The sequence below is a fragment of the Glandiceps talaboti genome, chromosome 20, assembly GCF_964340395.1.
Source record: "Glandiceps talaboti chromosome 20, keGlaTala1.1, whole genome shotgun sequence".
Taxonomy (NCBI): Eukaryota; Metazoa; Hemichordata; class Enteropneusta; family Spengelidae; genus Glandiceps; species Glandiceps talaboti.
Genome location: NC_135568.1, coordinates 11,058,966 through 11,074,011, shown reverse-complemented (window position 1 = coordinate 11,074,011; position 15,046 = coordinate 11,058,966). Strand labels below are relative to the sequence as shown.

Genomic DNA, 15,046 nt, shown 5'->3' with positions numbered 1-15,046 from the left:
ATGTCAGTTTTGTAATAAAATAAAATATAATGTATATACCTATTTATTAAATATGTCACTAATTATTAGTTATAGTAAGTTTTTTTTATATTTCCTGACAGTTTTATAATAAAATAAATCATAATGTATGAAAATATTTATTGAATGTTACTAAATATTAGTTATTTTGATATGACATATTTATCTTTATATAATATTTGACAATTTAATATTGATAATGATGAAATATTTATATTGGTAATAACTGGTGCTAATATAACATCAGGTATTAATAACAATGTATTGACTGCCAAGTTTTTATTCCCAGGTTCTCGCATTAGTGTTATCTTATCATTGGAGCCATGAGGATTACCATTGGATAATTCATTTGTTCAGGACCACCATTATCTACAGCTCTGACAGACAACTATCCTATCTAAACTGGGCCTTTAAAGACCCATAATTCAATCCCAGGTTCTCACATTAGTATTATCTTATCAGTAGAGCTATAAGGATTACATAGGATCATTTTCTAACTATTTTTAAAACATTCAATTTTAATCCTGACCTGACCTGAACTAGGCCATCCTACACTGTAATTGTGTTATGTAGTGGGTGGTAAGTAGGTTCCCCAATATATCTACCACTGTTTTTGTTAAGTATGGTAAGAGGGTAAAAGCAACTCGAGTTCTCTAGTTATTTTACTGGGTTCCTCTTCAACATCATGATTAATACAAGGTGTGGAATTCCATGCAAATTTTACCAGATTTTCCCCTTTTGTTATCAGAGCTCCCTACCAGTGTTTTTTGTTAAGGATGGCAAGTGGAGGTAAAAATCTACCTGAGTTCTATTCATATTTCCCAGAGATTCCCCCACCGAAATTATGATACAAGGTGTTGAAATCTTTGCAAATTTTGAATAGACCAGGCACTGAATCTGACATGAGTATGACAAAACACATATATTGTTCTAACATGTTTTTTAAATAACTTCACATTGCCATGTAGTTTTAATCACTTGTCTACTACTTCTGATAATTGACTGACTTTACAATAGTTGTTATATTTATTCATTATTTTACTAAGAACTGTAGTGTTCTGCCTGGACAATCAAAAGCTCTTATAATTCCAAAGTATCCTCTTGATAAAATGACAATTACGCTACAAATCATTTCATGTTATGCAAAAATGGTATTACACATACAAAGGTGTAAGTAACAGTTAATAGACCCAATATGTTCTTTTCAGGGTCTTTAAAGGTGAAGGATTCAATCCCTGGTTCTTAAATCAGTTATCTTTAATATCAGTGGAGCATTAAGGTAACATAGGATCACTCGTTTGTTCTAGACTAACTTTATCTGTAAGTCTACCAGACAATGTTTTTCATGCCTAAATTTTAAAACTAGTCCAAACTGGGCCTTAAATGAGAGGTGTAACACGTCTATAGTATAAGTCTATTTGTACAGAAATTCTAGCGAGAACAACAAGGTGTGTACTTTCTTAAAAAGTTGTAACTCGAAATAAACATTTTGTAAACTTAAATTTTCTAATTGACTCATTGGACAAAGGTTTCCTTTGAATTCCTGTACCTGAGAATTACTCAAATGTCAACATCCTACAGTGTCTATTGACCTGTAGTTTTCAGTATAACTGTGAAGAATATGTAGTCGGAAAACAAAGCAACCGGGGACATGGTTCAATGAATTTCACAAAACAATGAATGGAATTACACAACCAAATATTTACATAATAGTGATGGGCCCTAACAGTAGTAACACTGAATTGTGACTAACACCATGGCTAAATGGTAGTCTATATTTGATGCCATGGATAGCATCTAGACTAACTAAATGTGGACAACTACTGTACCAGTAATAGCCGATGAGTTTGAAGAATGCAATATCATCAACACATTCCACTCTGAGAATTTTAATTTCAGATTTTATGTTCGTTTTGGTAACTTTTTGTGGGAAATAAACAAAGACATGGGGGTAAAAGTATCTAAGTTAACAAAGAAATTTATAAAAGATTTAATATGAGAGAAAAGAAAGAAATATTTACACAAGATTTAGTTACTTTATTGTAATTATGTTTTTTAGTGCTATGGTTTCTTTTGCAGTCTAAGTTGTGTTTCCTTGGCCGATGTGTGAGGGCGCCCCATCATGGCGTACCTTACAGATTACGTTTCTTGTAGTCTGGATGGCAACTGTTAGTGGACGTTTAATGGTATCGATACTATAAAGGAAATAGACTATGTTTCTTGCCGATTTAAAGACCAACAAATATCATTAGCATCCACCCAAGTTAATTGACAAGTTGTTACTGAACTCTCAGTAACCAACAACAAAATAAGTCTGTAAGTCAACACAGGAAAATTTGGGGTATGATAAAATGGAATATACAGTTATTAATATTACAAGTGTGCGACATATTATCAGTAAAGCTCTGCTCAGAAATGTGAAATAATAGTCTGAAGCTGTGTTAACTTGTTCAGAATCAGAGCGTATAGTTATTGTAATAATGATCACAATAGAAACTGCTATACTAAAAGTTCAACTACATCTTAAAATATTCGCAATTTATTTTTAGTGGTTGAACTATACTATGACCTTTGACCGACAAGAATGTCAGGTCAATCCCTATAGGTCATTGACCTCTAAGCTGTATTTAGGCAACCAACCATATGTCACCATAGTCTGGGTTATACTCAAGTACCTATGGACAATTATTCATTCATCTAAATCAACACATCCTGTCAAAACGTCACATGCTAGGAAATACTGAAATGCATTTGTAAATATACATTGATTCATTGGAATATTAATCTCAATTTTGACGTAAGTATTTCATCACTTGTAACTATGGTAATGCCAAAATGAGTCATACAACATACTTCTCCTATATAATGTATATGCGGATGCCCTTCTGTTTCTCCTTGTTTCTACTCGACTCGCACACATATCAGTGATACTCAACTAAACTCACACACCGTTGCTACTCACAAATCAAGAGCATGAATGGTTACATAGTTCTCAAAGGCCAATTCTGAAGAAATTGAAAATTATATAACGGTATACCCTATATTAAGTAGTTTTCTGTGAACAATTAAATTATCCAGTAGATGGTTTTACCCCCCCAAAAAATTTCAGTTGTAGGAAATTTTTTGTCATCACACTGGAAATGTGTACAGTATTTCTTTCCCAAAAATAGCCTAATTCAAAAATGTTTGCCATGTTTCAAGACTGGTGATAGGATTTTGAATGCAACCCAGATACTTGGCTTGCCAGTACATATCAAACTAGTGTGTCTAGTCAGAAAGCAAAATCACTGGAGTAGAGAGACTGTGATTGAGGTCATTGAACCATAAACATATATTTTGTTTTGATGTTTCCCACGTGATGACCCATGCACAAGTTTATGATTGATTGTTCTGTTCATGAGTAATAACTTTTACAACCTTGCCCCTAGACTTATTTTGGTGTTGCACACATGATAACCCACAGCTTTACCATTTGTTGTTATGAGTAATAGCATTTTCCACCCTGGCCCTACACTTATCTGCAGTCACACTCAGACCCACAACTTCATGATTTGTTGTTATGAGTAATAATTTTTTACAACCCTGCCCCTGAAATATCCTAACAACAAAACACACCCTGCAGTATTTTTAGGAAATGACACTAAATTAGTACAGTAATGCTAATAAGGCTGATTCAATATTGACTATGTAAATATAATTTCAAACTATATATTTCCTGGTATAGTTCTTTTCATTTACACTCTGTGAAAAGATTTCACAGTTGGTTGAAATACAACAAAACATAGGAAATGTGTCAACTAAATTACTTCCTATATTACATGTAACAAATACTTTGAGAATTTGAAAGAATGGTGTTAATGACAGAGAGTAGGACTAAATTTGAGATTTCTGAAGTTTTTCTGTTACCTCAACTATGTTCAGGTATACAGACATGGTTATAGTGGGGTGGAAATGGGGTGGACATAGGGAGAGAAGGGAAGTCTTCATTTTTTCCAAGACTTAATATCACGAGATAATGCTACTTGCACGTTCAGATAGAAACAGAAACTGCAGTGGTCACAGTATGAGGCACAAGTAAGAGCCCACAAGTCTTATGCTAAACTTTCAGGGTTTGTTATTAGCTGAATTTACCACTGTTGACCTGAACAGGTGAAATGTTACCTGTAACTTAGTAATAAGAAGCATTGGTTGCAGTACAAGAACATATTATTACTATGTTTTACTGACCTGATGAATGTGTTTAAGGACTCTAACTTGTCATTGTTTTCCCGATGGACCATGTCATCAGAAATGAAAACACAGTGATTTTAATTATAGTGGATATGCATACCTTTGGTAATGAATCATGAAGATGACAGCAGTGAAGTAACATATTGATCTTTTAGAAATGAATAGATGATGCATGTTTTTAACAACTGTTCTATTCTTAGGACCATGTTGGCTTAATTGACTAGTTGTCTTCACTATACTGTGACAGACATAATCTTATTGACTTTATTGATCTCACAAACAGCCTTCATGGTGACTGCAATGGCAGTTTTTTTTTTTCTGGCTGGAAATATGTCCGTTTCAAGACTCTTCAAAACATGTCAATTTCAAGATGTTTTTGAATTTCATGACACTTTGAACAGTCTATTTCAAGACATTTTTGAAACTTGTCCCTCTCAGTACAGATTTTTAGCTCCAGTGTTCATTTCGAGAAACTTCAAAACATGTCCATTTCAAGACATATTTTTCACTCACGTCCATTATGAGACATTTTTTATTGAAAATTGACCCCTTCAATAAACTTTTTAGACTATGAACATTTCAAGACACTTTTTTGATGTGTCCATATCAAGGCACTTAGAAAATTGTCCATTTCAACACACTTTTTGACATGTCCATTCCAAGGCACTTTGAAACTTGTCCATTTCAATACATTTTTTTGATGTGATCATTCCAAGGCACTTTTGAAACTTGTACATTTCAATACATTTTTTTGATGTGTCTTTTCGATGCACTTCAAACCATGTCCCTTCCAATATACTTTTTCTGACTCATGTCAATTCAAAACAGTCCTGTACATTTCAAGACATTTGCTGTAAAATCATTCTACAAGGGGAGTGTACATACAAGCTAATCTTTTTTCCAACTGAAATATTTAACTCCCCTTTCCTTCCCCCACCCAACAACGCAATACTGAGGTAGTGTTCTCTTCAAAAAAGAAAGACCTCCATGTATTTATGATTATATCAACATTATTTCCTTGTTATTTTGTGAGTCTATACTTTTGTTTTTGACTCAACAAAAGCTGATAATATGTTATACATTTAAATAACATAATTAAATTTAAAACATTTTCCTGAGATTAAATTTTGGCTGTAATTAGTAGTTGTGTATTTTGCTGTTATTATCAATGCAGGAAGCCATACAATGAAGACTGCATAAGACTAATGTGATTTTAAATGCATGACAACGGTGTGCGAAATACCATCAGTACAATAAGGAATACGCTACCATGTATCATTGAATTACGAAATATACTAAAAGCCAGAGAAATATTAGTAAGAAACAAAATGGGAGAGACTCCGTATACTTTCAGAGACTTTGAATCTAGCTCATACATACAGATTGCATAAAATTAATATGGAATTTAAATACATGACAACGGTGTGAGAAATAACATCAGTGACAATAATTTCAAAGGGTCTTGAAATAAACATGTAAATACTTGAAATATACATGGTTAAAAATGAAATGAACATGGGTCTAAAAAATCTAGGAAAACTCAGGTATAAAGATTCAGAAATGTGAACTAGTACTAAAATGGGACTGTATTTTCACAAACTACAACTCGAGCTCACACACAGAGACTATAAAATGAACATGGAATTTTACATAAAGACATGACAGCAATATGACAAGTCACATATCGGTGACAAGAAGCTGCCTTGAAATGGAGTATGGACATGTTTCAAAGGGCCTTGAAATGGACATAGGTCTAAAGTCTAGTAAAAATGGTGCAGAATTAAGAGATGAGAATTAGGTGGTACTTTCACAAACTGCAGCCCACTACCTACAACATACAGAGTCTACTTGACACAAATAACCTTCAAGTTTTCAACATAATAAAAATTATTGAGATTCATGTCACAAAGTAAATCAATATGTCTGTACTGACAAGCTCTGACGGTTTAATTTGATAGACCAGCTATCGTCCACAGTACTATACTTTCTTATCATGCAATATGATTTTTCCCCCTATTTTTTGTGTGTGTCGGTGTTCTGAGAATCATACCATATGACATCACTAAATCCCCTTTGAGCACCTGAGTCAGTTACGTTAACATACTTCTAACACTGCTAACAGCTGTTTTTGTGACGTAAGTATCAGTTACAGTCACGATAAACCTGACCTGTACTGTAAGTTTAACCATACATGTATTCTTACATACATGGTATTTATATGCATTGATCATATCACTGGAAATATTTTCTACAGTTCATTTTACAGCTGCTAGAATTGTTCTTCCGTGAATACCTGTACAGAAAACCTGATAATGATATGATTAAATCCTGACTGACATCTGACAGATAATATCAGTTTATAACAAATATAAAGTTATCCCTACCTGTATTTCACATCATGATGGCAGTAATAAAATGCATATTTTTTCTCAATTCCTGAGTACTAAAAATGTGTACATCCTCGAGCAGATCGTATTTAGGTATGAATTAACCAGCTATGTTGTGCATCAATGTAATTACAAGTGACTCATTATTTACATACATTAATATGCTAATTTATTCAGGGAAACAGGGATATGACAGAACACCAGTGCTCGAGGTCATAAAGAGTATGACATCATCAATCTGACCTCTGACCTTTGATAATCAACTACTACTATCAGACGTGTTTTCCTTTCAACTGCAAACCACAAAGGAGGAAATAATTTGTGGTTTCTACAACCACCCTCTTATCTTATCACATGGAATGATCCAATTCATCAAACAATAGGATTGGACCAATATTTCATGGATAGGGGTGGGCAACTTTACTGTGCAATTTCTGTTTAAAGTTGATATATCTCTCATAATGACTTTTAACCAAGCAAGGTACACCCCAGCCAACACCAGTTCCTGATCCTGTGCCCTTACCCCAACACAGGCAAGTGGGGAGGACTTGCTCTACAATACTCATTCTCGCAAACCAGATTTATTATTTCCACCATTACATTTTGAAATAAAGCCTCCTGTGGTAGGCTTGTTAAGAACGTTGCCATAAAACAGGCCAGGGTTTGCGATGATGTACAATACTACACTATTGTAGAACCTTTTAGCATGTCACTTTCCCTTCTTTCTTTTAACTCTGAGGGCTTCATTATGAATACAATAGGAGACAAGCTAATAGTTAACATTATGAATTATTTTCTGATTACATAATACAGTTATAATTACTGAATCAGATGAATAATTATGAAATATCTAAATGTCTGATCGTTTATCTAATTAGTTAATACTTCAAATGGAATGCAAGTAAACAAACATATTTGACTTTGGTATTTAATAACAATCCAACGTCACCAAAAAAATGTGGCCAGTCTCATTAGAAAGATTTGTACAATGGGAAATACTTTTTTTAAATCATCAGCAGAATATACCTGAAAGAGTTTACGCTAGTAAACAGCAGTTTTTTTTTTTGTTTTTTTTTAAATACCTGATAGTTAAACATTTCAGGAGATATGTTAAGGTCCAAGTCAATACCTTGTAAACAGTCTATCAATTTTTACAAGTTATAAATGCTGTAGAAATATTTGTCTTTGTTTTTATTGCCTGATAGCTTTAAAATTTCATCAGATACATTTCTGTCAATACCGTTCTAATAGTTTGTTGATTTTAAAATGCTACATTTATATCTTTGTAAAAACATTTTTAGATTTGTTTTTTAATGCCAGAGAGTTAAAAATTGCAGCATATATTTTGATAAACATTTATCCCTTTCACAGGTTATAACACTGTAAAAATATTAGTATTTTTCTGTTTTTAATGCCACATAGCAGGACTTTTCTGACAGTACATTGCAACATTTTACAGACTATAATAACACTGACATGCAGGAAAACTTTTTGAAAACGTTGTCTTTTGCATTCATCCATCCAGTACATAAACTTGAATACTTGACTGCTGGAATTTTAAAAGCTCTCTGGTTGTTAACTTCTCTGATTTCCAGGCTGGAATTTTGGGTGTCTACGTTTGTCCTCTGTGGAAGGAAAACCACCCTAAACATACATCCACTCCTGTCCTATTTTCAGTGAATATTAACATAGGAATGGGCCATGATAACTTAAAAAGTGTCACCCACCCCCTTCTTTTCAACATATTGGCATAATCCATACAATTGTCAATTAGAAGGACCATACCATTGAATACATGGGGGTGGTAGAGTGGATGTGAGGGATGAGGCAGGAACTACTGTATTTCCAGGATATGGAAATCCAACAGGAAGAGAGGAAGAGAGGAAGAGAGGAAGAGAACGTCTTGGGTTTTGACAACTTGTTTTGATTTATGTGGGAACTGATACAAAATACTGAATATATTTGAACTAAGAATTATTAGTAATAAAGATTATAATCAGTATTTAGCCTTTCACCGACATTATAAATTAAAATATAGTATGAAGCCTACAGAAATGACATGAACTACAACATTTGACATTTTGTTACATATTAGTACAGATGCTATTCATGGTATAGATTCTCAAGAGATGATTTGATAATGATATCAAGGTAGCTGCATCTAAGCTAGCTAAATAGTTGCTCTAATCTATTTAGTTTTTTCTTTGATGTCCAAAATTTCTCTATTTTCCCCAATACTTGCCATGGCATACTTCAGGAAAAATCCTGGAAAGCAATATTCTTGAATATATGAAATAAAATTTTATAAAATGTTTACTCATTCTGTCAATCAATCAAATGTTGTTTTTGTTATCAAATTTTGTTGTACATGTGATCTTAAATATATCTCTTTTCTTTTTGTGACTTTTCTATGATGCCTACCATCTATCACAGGGTCTTATTACCCTAGAAACCAATATCCAATTAATATTCAACGAATGAAAAATTACATAATGTGTACATTTTTATTTCAGCGACATCTGTCTTGAAATGTGAAAAGCAAAAGACAGTTATTAAACATGGTTAATGGAATGATTCAAAGTATGGGAGGAATAACTTAGATGAATTGTATTAATATTTAACTTAAGCATGGAATTCATAACTATTCCAGGATATCATATAGCAGAACATGACAGCTTGGATTCAGGGTGGGATTATCCACAACCATTCCATGATATCATAGCATAGAGAACAGCCTGGAATCAAGGCTATGCAACCTGATAGCCAGGAAGATTATATATAGATTGTGGTTTGACAAAATATACCACTACAGGATCAAAAGTGTGGGAAAGGAACAATGGTGGTAAACCAATGTTGACAAACTGGTCCTGGGAAAGGACGAAAACAAACAGCAATATTCTATATCAATCAGACCATTATTACTAATCACCTTGAAGTAGTCATGACTGATAACAAAGTCAAGGGCAAGTTAAGTTTACTCATATTATCAATGTTTTTGATATAAGTGTTTTGAAGGTATTTAGTCCACCAATCATTTCGTATTGGAATAACATAACAAGACTGTGCAAATTTGAAGTTGTTGACACTCTGTTACAAGGGTTCTAATACAGTGAGGTGGTGGGGGTAGGGATGCAGGGGTATCGGTGACCAGCTCTGGTGTGGGTGGGGGGGGGGATGTACCAGTAGCCAGCTCTGGTAAGAGTGTGTGGCCAGTGCTAGAAACCCCAGGCCCCATTTTAGACCCACTTTGACCAAAAATCAATACCCATTTTAGACCATTACATGTTTTTAAAAGATGAAAGTTTAGACCTAAATACATTTTCCTTAGGAGGAATTTTGGGACACTTAGTGGCAGTTATGATTTGGTAAAGGACAATGGACCACATGTTAGACCAAGCAACATAATGCAAAGTGGACCCTGTTTTAGACTCTTCAGCACGAAAGAAACCAGACTCATTTTAGACCAAAGGGCTTATTATCAGAAGACTTTAATGCCATATAACCACTTCCATACCAGAACTACTTCTATGTGATGACAACATGGAACACAACAAGGATATAAATACCAATGTGTTGTGAATATACACCATAGTAACATGTACAAAAATTAGTTACAATCTTTTAATATTGATTATTATTATCGCATACTTATCAACCATGACAATTACCATGGCAACACATATTACAGATGACAACGTTGATTGTCAAACTACAGACATCCATTGTTCTGGAACTTTTAACTAGTTTTTATTTATGTAAGCTTGTATTTTGGGCCGATGTTCCTTCACTACGGTAAAGTGATATACATTGTTCTCAACAATTTAATAATAAATAATGCAGGCAGTTACATCACTTTTTTTGATTCTGGTTGAAATTTGTTCATCAACTTGTTAAATATGTATTTCAAATTTTTAATAATAATAATTTTTTGTTACATGTGTAAAATGTAAACTGAAAAAGTATTTTAGCTATGTATTGTAGTACAGTCCTGATGAGATGTTGGTGAGAATTTGGGATTCGATTCCAAGATTTTTTTTGACTCTAGCTCTGTCTGAGTGAGTAGAAATATTCATTACTATTAAACTTTGAACTCAGAGTCCATGAATGTTTATTCTGGTATCTTAGCTATGGGTTTATCACCATGGTAATAGACACAGATAAACATAGTAAAATCAACAGCTCTGCAAAATATGTTACTTTGTTTTTCCTAAGGTTTTCAAACCCTGGTAACAGACATGGAAGGTAAAACTCTGTAAACTAATCCAGTTTTATGGACAAATTACATTTATTAATGACTTAGGTTTGAACCAATCTGATTAAAATCTGACGTGGTGAATACGGTTCATTTTCTTTTTTTACCTGTATTTCCTTCATTTAGAGTCATTTGTTTTCAATAAGCCATATCACAAGATCTCGCATAAGCCATTGCATTCATAGCAACCACATGTGAGGGTGGTCAAGCTGAAAGTATCAAATGCTTAGCAACACTATTGTTCTCAACATCATCGCACATGGCCATGGCAAATGCTTGCCCACGATCACATGTTTGACAACCGTTGTTGCAAGGCATATTTGCATAACTCGCGAGGTCTGCAACGAGATGTAAAATCCCTTATTGTGCTGTTTCGGGAGTGATCACTGCCTTCCCACATCTGAACCTGTATAACTGAACTTCTTGTTCAAATATGTGAGAAGGTGACACTCACACTCCCAGAACAACAACACCGAAAACGTACAATGCTAAACAAAGGAAACAGAGCTAAATGAAATCAAACCATTTTCATCACATCAGAATTTAATCAGATTGAGTTCAAACTAGCTTAGAAAGAAATCTGAAATATTTGACTTTATAGATGACGGAATCCATGTTGGAAGCAGTATGCCCTCTAAGCCAATTTGATGCACCACTGACGCACAACTATTTCTAGTGACGCACTAACATTTGGTGTTCATCTATCCCTAGTACTTTGCGCTGTCTCACAAGAAACCCATACTTCATTATTCTGACCCGAAGAAATTTGCTTCTCTTTTTACAGAGGGCACACTGGTTGGAAATACTAGACTAAGGTACAGATTTGCCTTAGAAATTTAATTCTAATTATTTTACAAGGAAACAGACATATAAAGTTTGTTGTGTGTAGTTTTTATATCTTTCACTTCCTGGATGATCTTGACAAAGTTGTGTCACCAACATTACAGTCTATAAGATACACTGTGTCATTTCAACACAGCCCCCTCCCTCAACACATTGCATCTTACAGACTACAACCAACAGTGAAATATCCCCATAATTATTTGGTACTACTATGTTGTATAAAGCTATTAAACTTGACAATAAATAACTAACTATCTATCCATCTTTCCTATCGGTCAACATCATACCGGAATGTCATTATCAAAAGTAAATAATTTAATGATATTTTTCACAATGAAATATGGCAGCTTCATCAGTAGAAGTGTGATTGATCATGAATTAAATTCACAAAGTAGAAGAATTAGAGTTTTTATTGAACACATGTCCTAGACTTACAACTAATCTATTGTGACAATAAATCAAGATTGGCAAATTAAACAAACATCAAGGACATGACATTGAGATGACTTTGATGTTGACTTTGATTGATCACACATTGACCTCACAGGTATATAGTAAATACTGACGGATAGAACTTAGGTCAAATTTCCTGCGCTTCAATATTTATTTGATTAATTGAACAGGAGATATTAACAGGGAGATATATGGTATAATATATCATATTATATATTTTATATGTTATACACACACACACACACACACACACACACACACACACACACACACACACACACACACACACACACACACACATACATTTTTGTATAACATATGTTTTATAACATATGCTTATGTACTGTGTAAACCAAGATGCAATTCTTCGCTTTTCAGCTAGTTCTCAAACACTAACTTTCACTAATGACCAGACTGGTATACTGTGTTCATGTACAAAAAGGCATTTTAGTCACTACTTATTTTTGTGTTTTTAGTTTTCCAGTGAAATAAGCAAAAATATGTCTTTTGCGAAACTTTCCAGGTTTAGAGTATATGAATTATGATAAGCAGTTTCTTTTAAACATCTATAATAATCATGGAGTAAATGTTTCCTGCCAAACTGATGTTTCATCCAGACTTAGCTTGGCTGCCTCAGTAGACCGAATAAATAACAAGTGTTCATATACATGTATGTCTAGTCTTGGCAGGAAACACTTCCTAATTACTATATATAGACTAGTTCAGACTGCACTAATATCTTTGGTCCTCACCAAATCTATTATCCGTGTCATAATTTCTGTCTTTGATACCTACACATTTGTCTTCTTGTATTTGGTGAAATAACCAGTTCAACTCAATGCAATTCAAATATTCAATGTGTATATGTGTGATGATGTCGTAACTATGACAACTGCTCAATGGAGTGTATCTAGAACAGATAACAGTAGGAAGAAATGGCAACCTTTTTCCTTCAATGGTGTTCCAAGGTTATTGCGATATTCAGAATTGTTATAAATAAAATATTGAAAAATTCAGGTAGTGTTACCTACATACTTTGCTCAACAAACATGTTTTGTTTTCTGACATATTTTGATGAATGTAAACTGAAAATGATATCTTATTTGACAATCTGATGGCATGTTTCTGATTCATATCTAGCACACTTAATTAATTTTGGTTCATCAGATATAGATCACCCAGTTATCAATATCAAAATTGTTTCTGAATCAATATTCTTCATGAAATAAACTCAACATTGATGACTTCTATTTCAATCATGGAATACTACAAGGTGTGAGGTTCATGTTTAACAAACTTGATTAATTTTGATCATCAGATATATTTCCTCAACATGATCAATTAATAACAAATTGTTCCAGTGTTATTTCTGAAATGATCTCAACATTGCAGGCATCAATGGCGTCAATTTAGAGGTTAAGGCGTGAGGTTTCTAAGGGGATTCTAGGCACACACTTGTAATGAACTCAACGTTGAGGACTTTGTATCTAGATCACAGAATGTTAAGGCGTGAGGTTTCTAAGGGGATTCTCTAGGCACACACTTGTAATTTACTTTAAACTAACAATATAAGAATAGGGTTAGTCTGCAGGCTAATCCACCCCATGTGTTCATGTACAGTGAATTTGAACAAAAGACCTAACAACTTGATCTATAGATGTAATGTAGGTCACTACATCCACTAAATACTATAATCTGTACATTTACAGTTAACTAACAAAAGACTTTAGATACATGATCTACAACTTTTAAGAATAACATTGACAGAGAAGCCTTCTTTATAGGTAACAATTACTGCTCTAATCCCCCTCGAGGCTGGTATCGATGCAAGGTCACACCATCCAGGTAGAAATTCACAAAGTTTCTAGGTCAAATCAAATCAAATCAATTCAAATTTTCCTCCTGCTCAGAATCATAGAAAATAATTTATCATGTCAATTTCAACTCTCAAAATCATAACAAATAGTCTGAATTGTTAATTTGTGTACAGAGACTGTGCATTGTCATTTTATCATATCAATTTCCTAATTGTCAAATACCTACATTTTTTACTGTAAGTTGCTGCTAGTAGTTCAAATAGTCAAAACAAACTTCCTTTTGGATACATGGATTTTCAATTTTTGTGTGTCCGGCTCATTGTAAACTTCCCTAAGCTACTGATCTGAAAACGTGTCAGTATATTAGAGGAGTATCAAACTAGTAACATTGATGTACATATAGTTAAATTTTCTGACTCTGAGGTTTTATATAGCGGTATTTGACAATATTACCGAGTTCTAAAACCTTGGCAAAAACATAACTACTGGTATCCAAACATATTTCAGTGTTGCCAGCATCCCCTGTCATCTATTACCTCACATTCCCTGACATCTGTTACCCCGGTTTCAAAAAGCTAACAAAATAATTGAATATACAGGAAGTTATAAGACTTAGTGTTTATAATATTAGACTTCCCTCTCTCTCAAAAAAGTATAATGGCAGGAATACAGGAAACATTGAAAATTGTAAAGGGATTTCCCTTTTATAAGTTACATGTATATATTATTAGGGTTCTTCAAAATGACAGTATGCAAAGGAAACTTTAATTTCTCTCTCTCTCTCTCTCTCTCTCTCTCTCTCTCTCTCTCCCTCCTTATTTCTCTCACGGTCTGCCTATATGTCACTGTCTGTCTGTCTGTCTGTTTCTCTGTGTGTGTCTGTCTCTTTTTCCTTTGCCATCTGGTCACTTTCCAACCATGTAACACCTGCATGCTAATCTTACAAATAACACCATAACAAAGACAATTTGTTTTTTTCCATTTTCTCACTTATTTTCAAAAGAAAACCTTGAAATTAATCTCTCTATCTCCAAATCACGGTAAAC

At 33.7% G+C, this 15,046-nt stretch overlaps 1 protein-coding gene across 9 annotated transcripts in view; it reads right to left on the bottom strand.

Moving 5' to 3' along the window:
* Nucleotides 1–15,046, bottom strand: part of LOC144450723 (uncharacterized) — a 153,719-nt gene that overhangs the window by 30,050 nt on the left and 108,623 nt on the right. The window lies entirely within an intron of this gene.